The 11,626-nt window shown below is 46.7% G+C and overlaps 1 pseudogene; it reads right to left on the bottom strand.

The window, feature by feature from the left end:
- Positions 1 to 282: 282 nt before the first annotated feature.
- LOC117997861 lies at positions 283 to 3,095 on the bottom strand (annotated as a pseudogene).
- Positions 3,096 to 11,626: the final 8,531 nt, after the last annotated feature.

Genomic DNA, 11,626 nt, shown 5'->3' with positions numbered 1-11,626 from the left:
CTGAGGAGGGAGAGGATGGCAGGAAATAGCTTGCCAATTTTGTTTTGTTTTGTTTGTTTGTTTTGTTTTAAAGATTTTATTTATTTGACAGAGAGCTAGAGAGCACAGGTAGGCAGAGTGGCAGGCAGAGGGAGAGGGAGAAGCAGACTCTCCGCTGAGCAGGGAGCCGGATGCAGGGCTTGATCCCAGGACCCTGAGATCATGACCTGAGCCGAAGGCAGACGCTTAACGACTAAGCCACCCAGGCACCTCTGTTTTTGTTTTTTTTTTTTTTTTACAGAGTACAACAAAATTAGTCACTTTTATTTAAAAGAAACATTACAAATAAGTGCAAAATTAAATTTCATGATTAAATACACACCAAAGTAACATGCATACTTTACACTGAAATCCACATACAAAGTTAGTTGATTACATGACAGTGAGAGAGAACTGGCAGAACCAGGAGCTGCCGCTGCAGACTTTCAATGTTTACAACCTGAAATCAAAACCATACAATTAGGCTTCTGTAAAGGGAATTTAAGAAAACGGAATACGTACCTTTGGGAGTACTAACAACATAGAGCCCATAACCTGTTTTAGACACCGATGGTAGGAAATGTTGTCATGTGCCTTCCCTTCTCAGAATGCTAGTGAGAGTGGCTCTGAGCAACGACGGGGGCGCGGCGGGCTGAGGCTTCTCGCTCCTGCCCCGGTGTCCGGCCCGGCCGCTGTGGCACCCAACCCTTCCCTCCACATCCTCTAAATTAAGTGACCATCTCGGTGTTACTCTGCTCCCTACACACAACGGGGAAACTCAGGAGACCCGCGGGGCACACGAAGCGCTCTGCTCGCCGCGGGTGATGCCAAGAGCTCCGACAGACAAACAGACGGGGACGGCCGCGCCACAGACCCGGGAGACCAGGACGCCAGCTCACAGGGAGACGCCCACCCTAGGCTCTCTGACACGGTTGTCTCTTTGCGTCATGTTCAGAGGGGAGAAGGAATTCCTTTCTCCTTTTCTAAGGCAAGCTGCTGGTATTCTTGTTCTATTTAGAAATCTGGTGTAATGCAAGAACTCGCATTGACACATTTGTTCATTTCCCCATTACAGACTCAGTAAAAATGATGGAATCTATTGCCAAAACAAATTTCTATTTGTCCATCCCTTTGTCAACCCAGTCCCTACATGTGTACGGAGCCCCCAGGTGCACGGGGGAAGCGCAGGTGGGAGGGCAGAAGCTAGCGTCAAAGCTGAACTAAAGGTCGCGGGCCAGCAGTCGGGCCCAGGCGGCTCAGAGCCACTGAGCGTCTACACTGCCTTGATGATGATTCGTCCTTTAATACTGGAAATGGGAAGCCCTGCTCAAGAAAACAGACAACCACAGAATGGCCTCAGGACCAAGGTCCCTGGGCAGTCCTCCAGCCGCTGACCCACGAGGCCCAAGGGCACCAGCACCCACCCCAGGAGTCTGAAGGGCACACGCAGCGCTTCAGGGGTGGCCGGCTGTGGGTGCTGGTTGCACTCCTGGTGGAGTCACAGCTTGTCATCGGTCATTTCTAGAAACTGTGCGTAGACGTCCCGGATGCACTCCCCCTTGGGGTTGAATAGGAATTTGTAGTAGCTGCCGTCTGCACAAATCGCAATGATGGCATTTGGCTCTGTTCCAAAGGCACAGATGCACGGAGAGCCTAAGGGAACCTGAAACTAGACTGTTTATTCCTTTTTGGATCTTCGGCAGCAAAAATGTGCACTGTGCCATGGTCACTGGACACGCAGATGAGGGAAGCGTCCGGATTGAAGTTAATGTAATAAATATTGGCTGCTTGAGATCCTCTTCGTAGTTCCTGGATTAAATGCCCTGATGAAGTATCAAATATTCTTATAAGGGTCCCTTTCTCAGATGCAGTTGCAATTCTTGTTCCCTGCAGGTTGAGAGCAATGCAGCTAAGGACACCCTCATAGGCTGGAATGTCCACAGGCAGCTTCTCGGTGCTGGCCAGGTCCACGAGCTGCACGTGGCCCATGTGTATGCCCGGGAAGGCCAGGAGGGAGTTGTTACTGTTGGGGCACAGGACGCAGAGGCCTTTAGGATTATAGCAGGTTTCAAAGACATGTAACTGATGAGGATTATGTGTGAACGTAAACACCTTAATCATTGAGTCCAAAACAACCACAATTCAATCTCACCGCAGCTAGACTGCTTTGACTTCTGTAGAAAATTCTATTTCAGTAACAGTCTTCTTCTTCAGGTCATCCCAGATCATCACTTTGTTGGGGGCGTACTTTGGCTTTTTCCCCACCACCGACTAAAGCTAAATAATTGCAGCGAAATAACATTTCAACATGGCCAACTCCTCCTTCCAGAAATTCTTGTTTCTTTTTCTTTTAGCGGATCGGTGTTATAGACTCGGAATCCATTTTCCATCCCACAGGCAAAGCATCCGTAGTCCTGGTTGAAGCTGGCATAGAGCAGCCCGTTGCCGTGGGGCTTACACGGCAGGAGGTTCATGGCGACGCCACGAAGGTCCGCTGCTCCTCAGCGCCGCATGCCCTCGGGGAGGCCGGGCGCTGGGGTCCCGTCTGTCCGGCGGAGGCCGCTGTTTTGTTTTGTTTTTTAAGTAAACTGTGTGTTTGACTTGGGGCTCAAACTCAAAACCCCGCAGTCAAGAATCACAAGCTCTACTGAATAAGCCAGCCAGGCGTCCCAGCAGCCTGCCAGTTTGGACTAAATTTGCATTGCTGCCTCACAGCCTCCTGGGAAAAACTGCGGGGCTTTCTGGTCTTCGTTTGAGGCCTGGATGACGTATGTTTTAGGAGCCTCAATGATGACCCCCAGGAGGGGGCAGGTGTGAGACTCTTGGTGCTTCTGAAAGCAACATGAATTTTTTCCCTTACTCAAAGGAGACATCACGGGATGTCAGCACTGCCGAGGGGGTATTTTCCCATGCCTACAAATAGCCATGTGCTCTGATGTCCACAATTCACTGGGCTAAGGTCACTGGCTGTAAGACCATAGGGGTCAAGGGAAACCGTAATTGGTACAGAAACACTGGTTTAATAGGCAGGGGAGGAGGGGCGCCTGGGTGGCTCAGTTGGTTAAGCAACTGCCTTCGGCTCAGGTCATGATCCTGGAGTCCCTGGATCGAGTCCCGCATCGGGCTCCCTGCTGAGCAGGGAGTCTGCTTCTCCCTCTGACCCTTCCCCCTCTCATGCTCTCTCTATCTCATTCTCTCTCTCAAATAAATAAATAAAATCTTAAAAAAAAAAAAAAAAGATTAAAAATAGGCAGGGGAGGAGACTGCAGCCAACTATGGAATGTTTCTCTTCTAAAAATGCATCCAGACCAGTTTCTGTGACAGTGACTCTGCAGGATGAGTGTGTACACAAATCAATGTAGCTGAAGTCATTGTCAGATAGAATAATTGAAAGATACTGGTGATTCCTTTAACCGCTCCATGTTTCCCACCTCAAGATCATTACTGCACAGAGAGGAAAACAAGATATTAAGAGAGGTGAGGGGCGGAATCTATAGTTTGTTGATGTGGCGCTTAAGACCCAGGCAGTGTTCCTCTTAACTCCGGTGGAAACGTCCTTCATTGCTCCCTTTAGTTGGAGACACTGAAGCAAGACTGAGGCTCAGAGGACATGGGAACAAGGTGGTGCTGTCAGGATAGGGTTGCCAAACCTATTTTTATTTTGAGCCAATTTTTTAAACTTTATAAAAGTTTAATTTATAGATGCTAATAAATTGCATATATTTAAGAATGTAAAGTTTGGTAAGTTTTGACAGGGATATGAATCTCTGACACCATGATAATCCCGATAATGACCATAGATGTCATGGTATATATTACCTCCTGCCCTATTATAATCTCTCCTTACCCTGCCCACCTCTCCAGGTAACCATTATACTTTGTTTTACAATGGAAACCATCACATTTTTAATTTATATGTTTGGAATCAAACTGTTTACTCTTTTTTTTATTTCCTTTGTGTTTCATAATTACTTTGACTTCTTCAGTGATGTTATACAAGTAGCTCACTTTTCTGTCTAGATAACATCCTTATGTTTGCATATGCCACTGTTACTTTATCTTTTTTATGGGCTTTTAGGTTATTTCTAGATTTTGCCTATTGAAAATAAAGCAGTCACAAACATTTGTCAGTACTTTTATATAGATGTATGCTGTTTTTATTTTTGTCAGTAACTTAATATTAGCTACCTGAGTCACAGGGTAGATGAGTATTAACTTTTGAAAAAACTGCTGTGCTGTGATCACAATGACTGTTTTTTGCTTTTGGATTCGCATCAGCAGTGGATGAAAAGTCCAGTTCTCCCACATCCCTGCCAATACTTGATATGGCCATTCTTTAATTTCAGCCCATGTAATAAGTGTGTAGCACAATCTCAGTGTAGTTTTGTTGTTTTTTTTTTAAGATTTTATTTATTTATTTGACAGAGACACAGCGAGAGAGGGAACACAAGCAGGGGGAGTGAAAGAGGGAGAAGTAGGCCTCCCGCCAAGCAGGGAGCCCGATGCTGGGCTTGATCCCAGGACGCTGGGATCATGACCTGAGCCGAAGGCAGGCGCCTAATGACTGAGCCACCCAGGCACCCCTCGGTGTAGTTTTAATTGCATTTCCTGAAAGATTCATGATTTTGAGCATTTTTTTTTTTAAGATTTTATTTATTTGACAGAGACAGCAAGAAAGGGAACACAAGCAGGGAGAGTGGGAGAGGGAGAAGCAGGCTTCCTGCGGAGCAGGGAGTCTGATGCGGGGCTCTATCCCAGGACCCTGGGATCATGACCTGAGTCTAAGGCAGACGCTTAACTACTGAGCCATCCAGGTGCCCCGATTTTGAGCATTTTTAAAATGTCTTATTTGCCAATTGCAAATCTTTTGTATTGCTTTTCCATTAACCTCATTTGCCACTTTCTTGTAAGTTACAGTGATTTTCCTTTTCATTTATAAATAAGACAATAAAACAACAAAGACATTTTAAAAGAAAACCACAGGCTCCGAGTGGAGTCACTTTGCTACCACTGCATCACCAAATCCGGGCTTAAGAGCTAACCTGATTGTAGTTTTCACTTTCCATCAGTCAGCCTGAAGCTTCCTGGTTACGGTGGTGATGTAATCCTCCTAATAAGTCCCTGTTGTCCCCCAAAAGGAGGTGACTTTGCCCAAATAATCCATTTTTGTTTTCACAATGTCCTTGTCCTGCTTGTCCTGCCTTTAAAACCTTTCTGCCCCTTTGAGACCCTTTCTGTTAGATGGGATGCTGTGGAGATAATCTGATGTTCAAATTTACTCAGTTGAGTATTGTTTTTTATTTTATTTATTTAATTTAAATTCACTTAGCCAACATATATCACATCATTAGTTTTAGATGTAGTGTTCAAGACTATTGTTTTTTTAGTAGACATATGTTGGAGTTGTCCTGGATTTTATACTGGTTGATCATTTTTCTATATGGAGTAATTGTTTCTAAATACTGGAAGGCTCTTTATTATTTTTCCTCAGATTTTTTTGTGTCCTATGTCATGACCCAAAACACCATACATGTTTAAGTTTAGGGTGCATTCTTACCGTCACGTCCGGACTTTAAGTGCAGAATTCAGAAATACAAAAATCCAGCCCCACTTTATAGTATTAGGCTATTTACAAACTGTAAATTCTCCCATTATGAGAGCGGGATATGCTCAGAGAAGGCGCTGAAAAACTACTTGGGTGTTAGGTGGAAAACTAAAGCTTGGCGTGTGCAGGAGACTTTACAAGGCCAGGCAGACAGCAGCTGTGGGGGCTGTGAGCTGCCTGGAGGTCTGTAGGAGCCTCACAGGCAGGAGACCTTAATCCTGACAGGCCAGAGGGGAGGGACGTCCCTGAACACCCTGACTGGTGACTGAAAATCTGGCTGGTCTCACGTTAGTAGTGACAAGGTTGTCATGTACACCCACTCAGGTCAGAGTCGCCTCCTCCGATTCCACCCAGTACACTGGGAGAAATTCTCACCGTGGGACGCCAGCCTCCAAGTGATTTAATTTCTAATCTTTCTGTAATAGTTGACTGCTGGTCCCCAAACAGTCGACATTCCGTGCCTCTCACCACTGTTCTGGGACGTCTTACCGGACCGCTATCTCCGGAGAAGCCAGCGGGGCGGGGTACGGGGCGCGGGCGCGGGCGCTGGGCCACTTCCGTCCTCACCCCGGCCAGGAAGGCCAGGGAGCTAGGTGGGGCGGGGCCTCTCCCGGAAGAGAGGGATTTCCGCTCCTGGGCGGGGCCTCACCCAGAACTTCCGGGTCAGTGCTGGCCTCCCTCTCCGCCCGAAAAACGAGTCCAGAAGGAAGAGGGCCCTAGGTCAGGCGTGTGGGAACTTGCGGAAGTTTTTCCCACCCTCGGGACACACGCGGGATCATGGTCTCATCTCGGAGATTATGCCAGGAAGGGGCCTGCAGGGCGGCCTGGTGCCGGGTGGGAAGGCAGGGGTGGTGCAGAGACAGAGGAGACACCTGGAAGTTGTTGAGTACATCGGCAGGGAGCCCGATGTGGGGCTCGATCCCAGGACCCTGGGATCACGACCCGAACCGAAGGCAGACGCTCAACGACTGAGCCACCCAGGCGCCCCACACTTTAGGGTTTAAAGAGGGAAAACGTGGGGGCGCCTGGGTGGCTCAGTCGTTAAGCATCTGCCTTCGGCTCAGGTCATGATCCCAGGGTCTTGGGATCGAGCCCCGCATCGGGCTCCTTGCTCTGCGGGAAGCCTGCTTCTCCCTCTCCCACTCTCTCTGCTTGTGTTCCCTCTCTAGCTGTGTCTCTGTCAAGAAAATAGAATCTTAAAAAAAAAAAAAAGGAAAACGTGGGGCCAAGGTGGATGGGTACATGCAGGTAGGCAGTGAAAGTCAAATAGATCATTGTCCTGGAGTCCGTCATGGGTCGGGACTTGCTGGCTCAGGGCAATCCTTAGTACTTGAGGGGCTAGTCTTAGTTCCCGTGGGTTCCCGTCAGGGGACGCTTTGCCATCGGGATCTTCCATCTGAGTCAAGAGACAAGATGAACCTGACTAGAAAGTTTGACGTCAAAATGGGGCCAGCCGAGGTCTTCTTTCAATAGTAAGAAAAACTGTATGGGTGAAGCCACCTCGGGCCCTCCAGCCAACCTAGTAATCTTGAAGGTTTAACAAGCACCCTTAGCCTACATGATCGATTCACCTTTCTGTTTTATCTATAGATCATGCATTCTCTCCTAGAAAACTGAGCACTTCTGAATGCCACAAAGCAAAACAGAGCCTCTTGCACAACCCCAGGGCACTAAGGAACCAGACCCCTTGCACAACGTCCCAGCACTGTGATAACATCTATAGCTAGCACCATCGAGTGTGCATGTAGTCAAGAAATGTTATGGTTCACTGTCCTAACCTTAAAAACCCGTGGGCAGGCAGAAACCTTGGAGTTGGCATTTGTAATAGAGCCCACCTTCTCCCTAGGTGGCCAGCCTCCTAAATAAAGATTATGTTGCTTTCCAATCACCACTTGTCTCTTCAGTTTTGACTTTTGAAGTGCTAGGCAGCCAAAACTGGGTTTTGGAAACATAGGCAGATATTTGAACACAGAGACATACACAGAGTGATCCATTCATGTGAAAAAGCAATTCTAAAAGGACACCATACTGCAAACATTGTTTTTCTGTACCAGGTAGAGTGGCTAGAAGCTTTTCACTTTCAACGTTCATAAAGGAGTAGTAATCCATTAATAACAGAAAATCAGACATTCTAGACATTACTTTTTTAATGAAGAGAATAAACGTGTGCTAATAAATTTTGCAGCATCTGTTCTGAAGTCCTGCAGCAATAGAGGAGATTAAATGACAAGAATAAGCGCCCTGTCGGGGTGCCTGGGTGGCTCAGTCGTTAAGCGTCTGCCTTCGGCTCGGGTCATGGTCCCAGAGTCCTGGGATCGAGCCCCACATCGGGCTCCCTGCTCGGCGGGAAGCCTGCTTCTCCCTCTTGCACTCCCCCTGCTTGTGTTCCCTCTCTCACTGTGTCTCTCTGTCAAATAAATAAATAAAAGCTTTAAAAAAAAAAAAAAAGAATAAGTGCCCTGTCTTCAGGAACCGCAACTAGCGGATGGAATGTTTTACTCTGCATCTATTTTACCCAGACACTTCTTTAAAAACTAATTCTTGGGCTACCACCAAAGTGTCTGAGTCAAGAGGTCTCGGTTGTAGGCTGACAATGAGCATTTCTAATGAGTTGACGTGAAGCTGATGGAGAGGGTCAGTGCAGAGATGAAACTGTGAAAACAAGTTATTTAGGGAAGGCCAGGCTGCCTCCCTCTAGGCTCCAGGACAGGAGGCTGTAGATGTACAGACTGTGATGAGCTACAGAGCTAAGGGTTCTCATGCACAACTGCTGAGTGCTTCTGCAGTGAGCCAAGCAGGCCAAAGGCTTAAAGTGCTGGAGTCCCAGGGTCTCCACTGCAGAAGAGTCCACAGGAAGCCACCTAGGCACCTGCTTCTTTCGTGTGGAACTGCCAATCAACAAAGAGGCCACTAGGTGTGGGTGGCTACAATGTCCTACCACCTAGATAGGCAAACTGAAACCTAACCTGGAGCAAAATCTCCTAAATGCCTCAACCTAAAAACACCGAATCACACAAAGCTGTCTACGTTGGTCTCCATGCTGGGCATGGAGCCTACTTAAAACACACACACACACAAGTCAACTAGTTTCCCAAATAAGACACTGCCTTAACTAATAGCCAATCACATAACTTACTGCTTTGCTTCCCTTTTTTGGTCTACAAAAGCCTTTACCTAATTTGGTTTGGTGCTGTCTGAATGGATTTGGTGTTTGTACAAATAAGCTCTTTGAAATTTTCATGTAGCTCATTTCATCTTTTAAGAGAGCTAATGAAAATAAAAACCCACAGGACTCATCCTTGCTCAGTGGTGCTCTTAAAATCAACGAGGGTTCCCTTTCTGCCCAGTGGATTATTACACCTGGACCCCTCTTCTCACAAAATCACCTCTCCTTGTTTCCATTTTACCTACCTCATTCTAACATAGAATATAACTTAGTAATTCTGCTTTCCTGTTTCCTGTGTTTTCCTTGACCATAATACAAGGCATTTGAAGGCAGGGCTGCTTGTCTTGTGCCTGAGTTTCTCCCATGCATCTACCAAAGTTCCTGAGAAACCAGTATGTGCTCAATGCACATTTGTTAGGAGAGTGAATAAACATTACATTTCTTTTTTTTTAAAGATTTTATTTATTTGAGAGAGAGAGAGGGAGAGAGCACAAGCAATGGGAGGGGCAGATGGAGAGGGAGAAGCAGACTGCCCACTGAGCAGGGAACCTGACAGACATAGGGCTTGGTTCCAGGACCCCAGGATCATGACCTGAGCCAAAAGCAGACACTTAACTGACTGAGCTACCCAGGCGCCCCTAAACATGACATTTCAATTTCCTTCTCATTTTAACTACTTTGGGTATCGTAAATTTCCTCAAGTCTCTCTCCAAAGTGGTGTGAAAATTAGTAAAGGAAACCACATTTAAAATGGAGCTCTAATGGGGTGCCTGGATGGCATAGTCCTTTAAGCATTTGACTCTTGATTTTGGCTCAGGTCATAAACTCAGGGTCATGAGATCTAGCCCCACATCAGGTCGGCCCTCAGCGGGGAGTCCACTTCAGAGTCTCTCCCTCTAACCCTCCCCCACTCCTCTCTCTCATGCACAAATAAATAAAATCTATTAAAAAAATAAAATGGAGCATTCACACGGGGAGGAATGGAAAATCAGCAGGAAAAAAAGAATATTACTTTTATCTTGACAAGGAAGGACACTTTCCCAGTAGGAATTTAATCTCCTGCTTTGAACAAGAAAGGATTATCTCTCCTTACCCCAGCAACCACACACTAACCAGGGACATGCAGCCAATGAAACACTGTCACAACTAAAACCTCTTTTTCTTTTTTTTTTTTTTTTAAGATTTTATTTATTTATTTGAGAGACAGAAAATGAGAGACAAAGAGCACGAGAGGGTAAAGGGTCAGAGGGAGAAGCAGACCCCCTGCTGAGCAGGGAGCCCGATGCGGGACTTGATCCCAGGACTCCAGGATCATGACCTGAGCCAAAGGCAGTCGCTTAACCAACTGAGCCACCCAGGCGCCCCTCAGATAACCCTTTATTTCAGGGCTCAGATTCTCCCCTTGCACACTTGCTCCAAATGAAAATGGCAACATGTGTTTGGTACCAAAAATAGCATCGATTAAGTTGCTCTATGTTTGGGATGATGTCAGATTCCTAAAAGGAATTGAGTACATAGAAGTACATGGATAAAAGTGTTCCTTGATAGGGACACCTGGGTGTCTCAGTCGGTTAAGTGTACGCCTTCAGCTCAGGTCATGATCCCAGGGTCCAGGATCGAGTCCCTCATTGGGCTCCTTGCTCAGCGGGGGCCTACTTCTCCCTCTGCCTGCCGCTCACCCTGGTTGTGTGCACTCTCTCTCTGACAAATAAAATCTTTTTTTTTTTTTTAAAGATTTTATTTATTTATTTGAGAGAGAGAATGAGAGAGAGCACAGGAGAGAGGGGAGGGTCAGAGGGAGAAGCAGACTCCCTGCCGAGCAGGGAGCCCGATGCGGGACTCGATCCCGGGACTCCAGGATCATGACCTGAGCCGAAGGCAGTCGCTTAACCAACTGAGCCACCCAGGCGCCCTCTGACAAATAAAATCTTAAAAAAAAAAAAAAAAAAAGGTCCTCGATAGATGTTACATAATCACTATACAGGCAAGAGAGGTTTAATGTGGAACCAGAGCCTGACCGCGTCTTTGACCACTTCATTGGGGGTGGCCTACCATCCCTGTCCTTCAATGTCACAGACCTGTAATGGGTGTGCAAGAGGAAACCACGGGCCCAAATGGAGTCACTTCCACTAGGCCTTGTCACCAAACCAGGGCATAATACCGAAGCTCACTGAACTTTCAACTTCCCCCAGAAATTTAGTTTCCAAGCTCAGTCAGGGATTTTCTGGTCAGTACCAAAAAGATAATCTACATGGATAGGCCCACTCCATTCCCCAAAGAAAGATGACAGAGTCTCCTAATAAGACTCTTTTGTCCTCACAATAAGGTGACCTCATGTGACATGATCCCTTTCTCTGTTAATGATGTTTTTGTCCTACCTTTAAAAACCTTTCCCTTTCCCTGCGCCTGGGTGGCTCAGTCCTTAAGCATCTGCCTTCGGATCAGGTCAGGGTCCCAGGGTCCTGGGATGCAGCCCAGAATCAGGATCCCTGCTCTGCGGGAAGCCTGCTTCTTCGCCTGCCTACCGCTTCCCCTGCTTGTGTTCCCTCTCTCCCTGTGTTTCTCTCTGTCAAATAAAAATCTTAAAAAAACAAAAACAACTTTCCCTTTCCATAGCGCTTTGGAGCTGCCATCTACTTCTTAGATGCGGTGCTGCCCAATCCACGAATCCATGAATAATGCCAACAGACCTTTTACAATGTACTGGGCTGAATTTTTGTTGTTAACAGGGACTTTTTTGTGTTCTTGCTAACCAAGTCCAAAACTGACGGTAATGTTTCAGGGTGCAAGCATTTGAGGAGCAGCAACATCTTTCCACCTCCGCACAGACTCATTTC

This window comes from Mirounga leonina, unplaced genomic scaffold (assembly GCF_011800145.1).
Source record: "Mirounga leonina isolate KUSES-001 unplaced genomic scaffold, KU_Mleo_1.0 Mir_376, whole genome shotgun sequence".
Classification (NCBI taxonomy): Eukaryota; Metazoa; Chordata; class Mammalia; order Carnivora; family Phocidae; genus Mirounga; species Mirounga leonina.
Note: the sequence above shows the minus strand (reverse complement) of the source record. Positions and strands in the feature narration are given on the sequence as shown.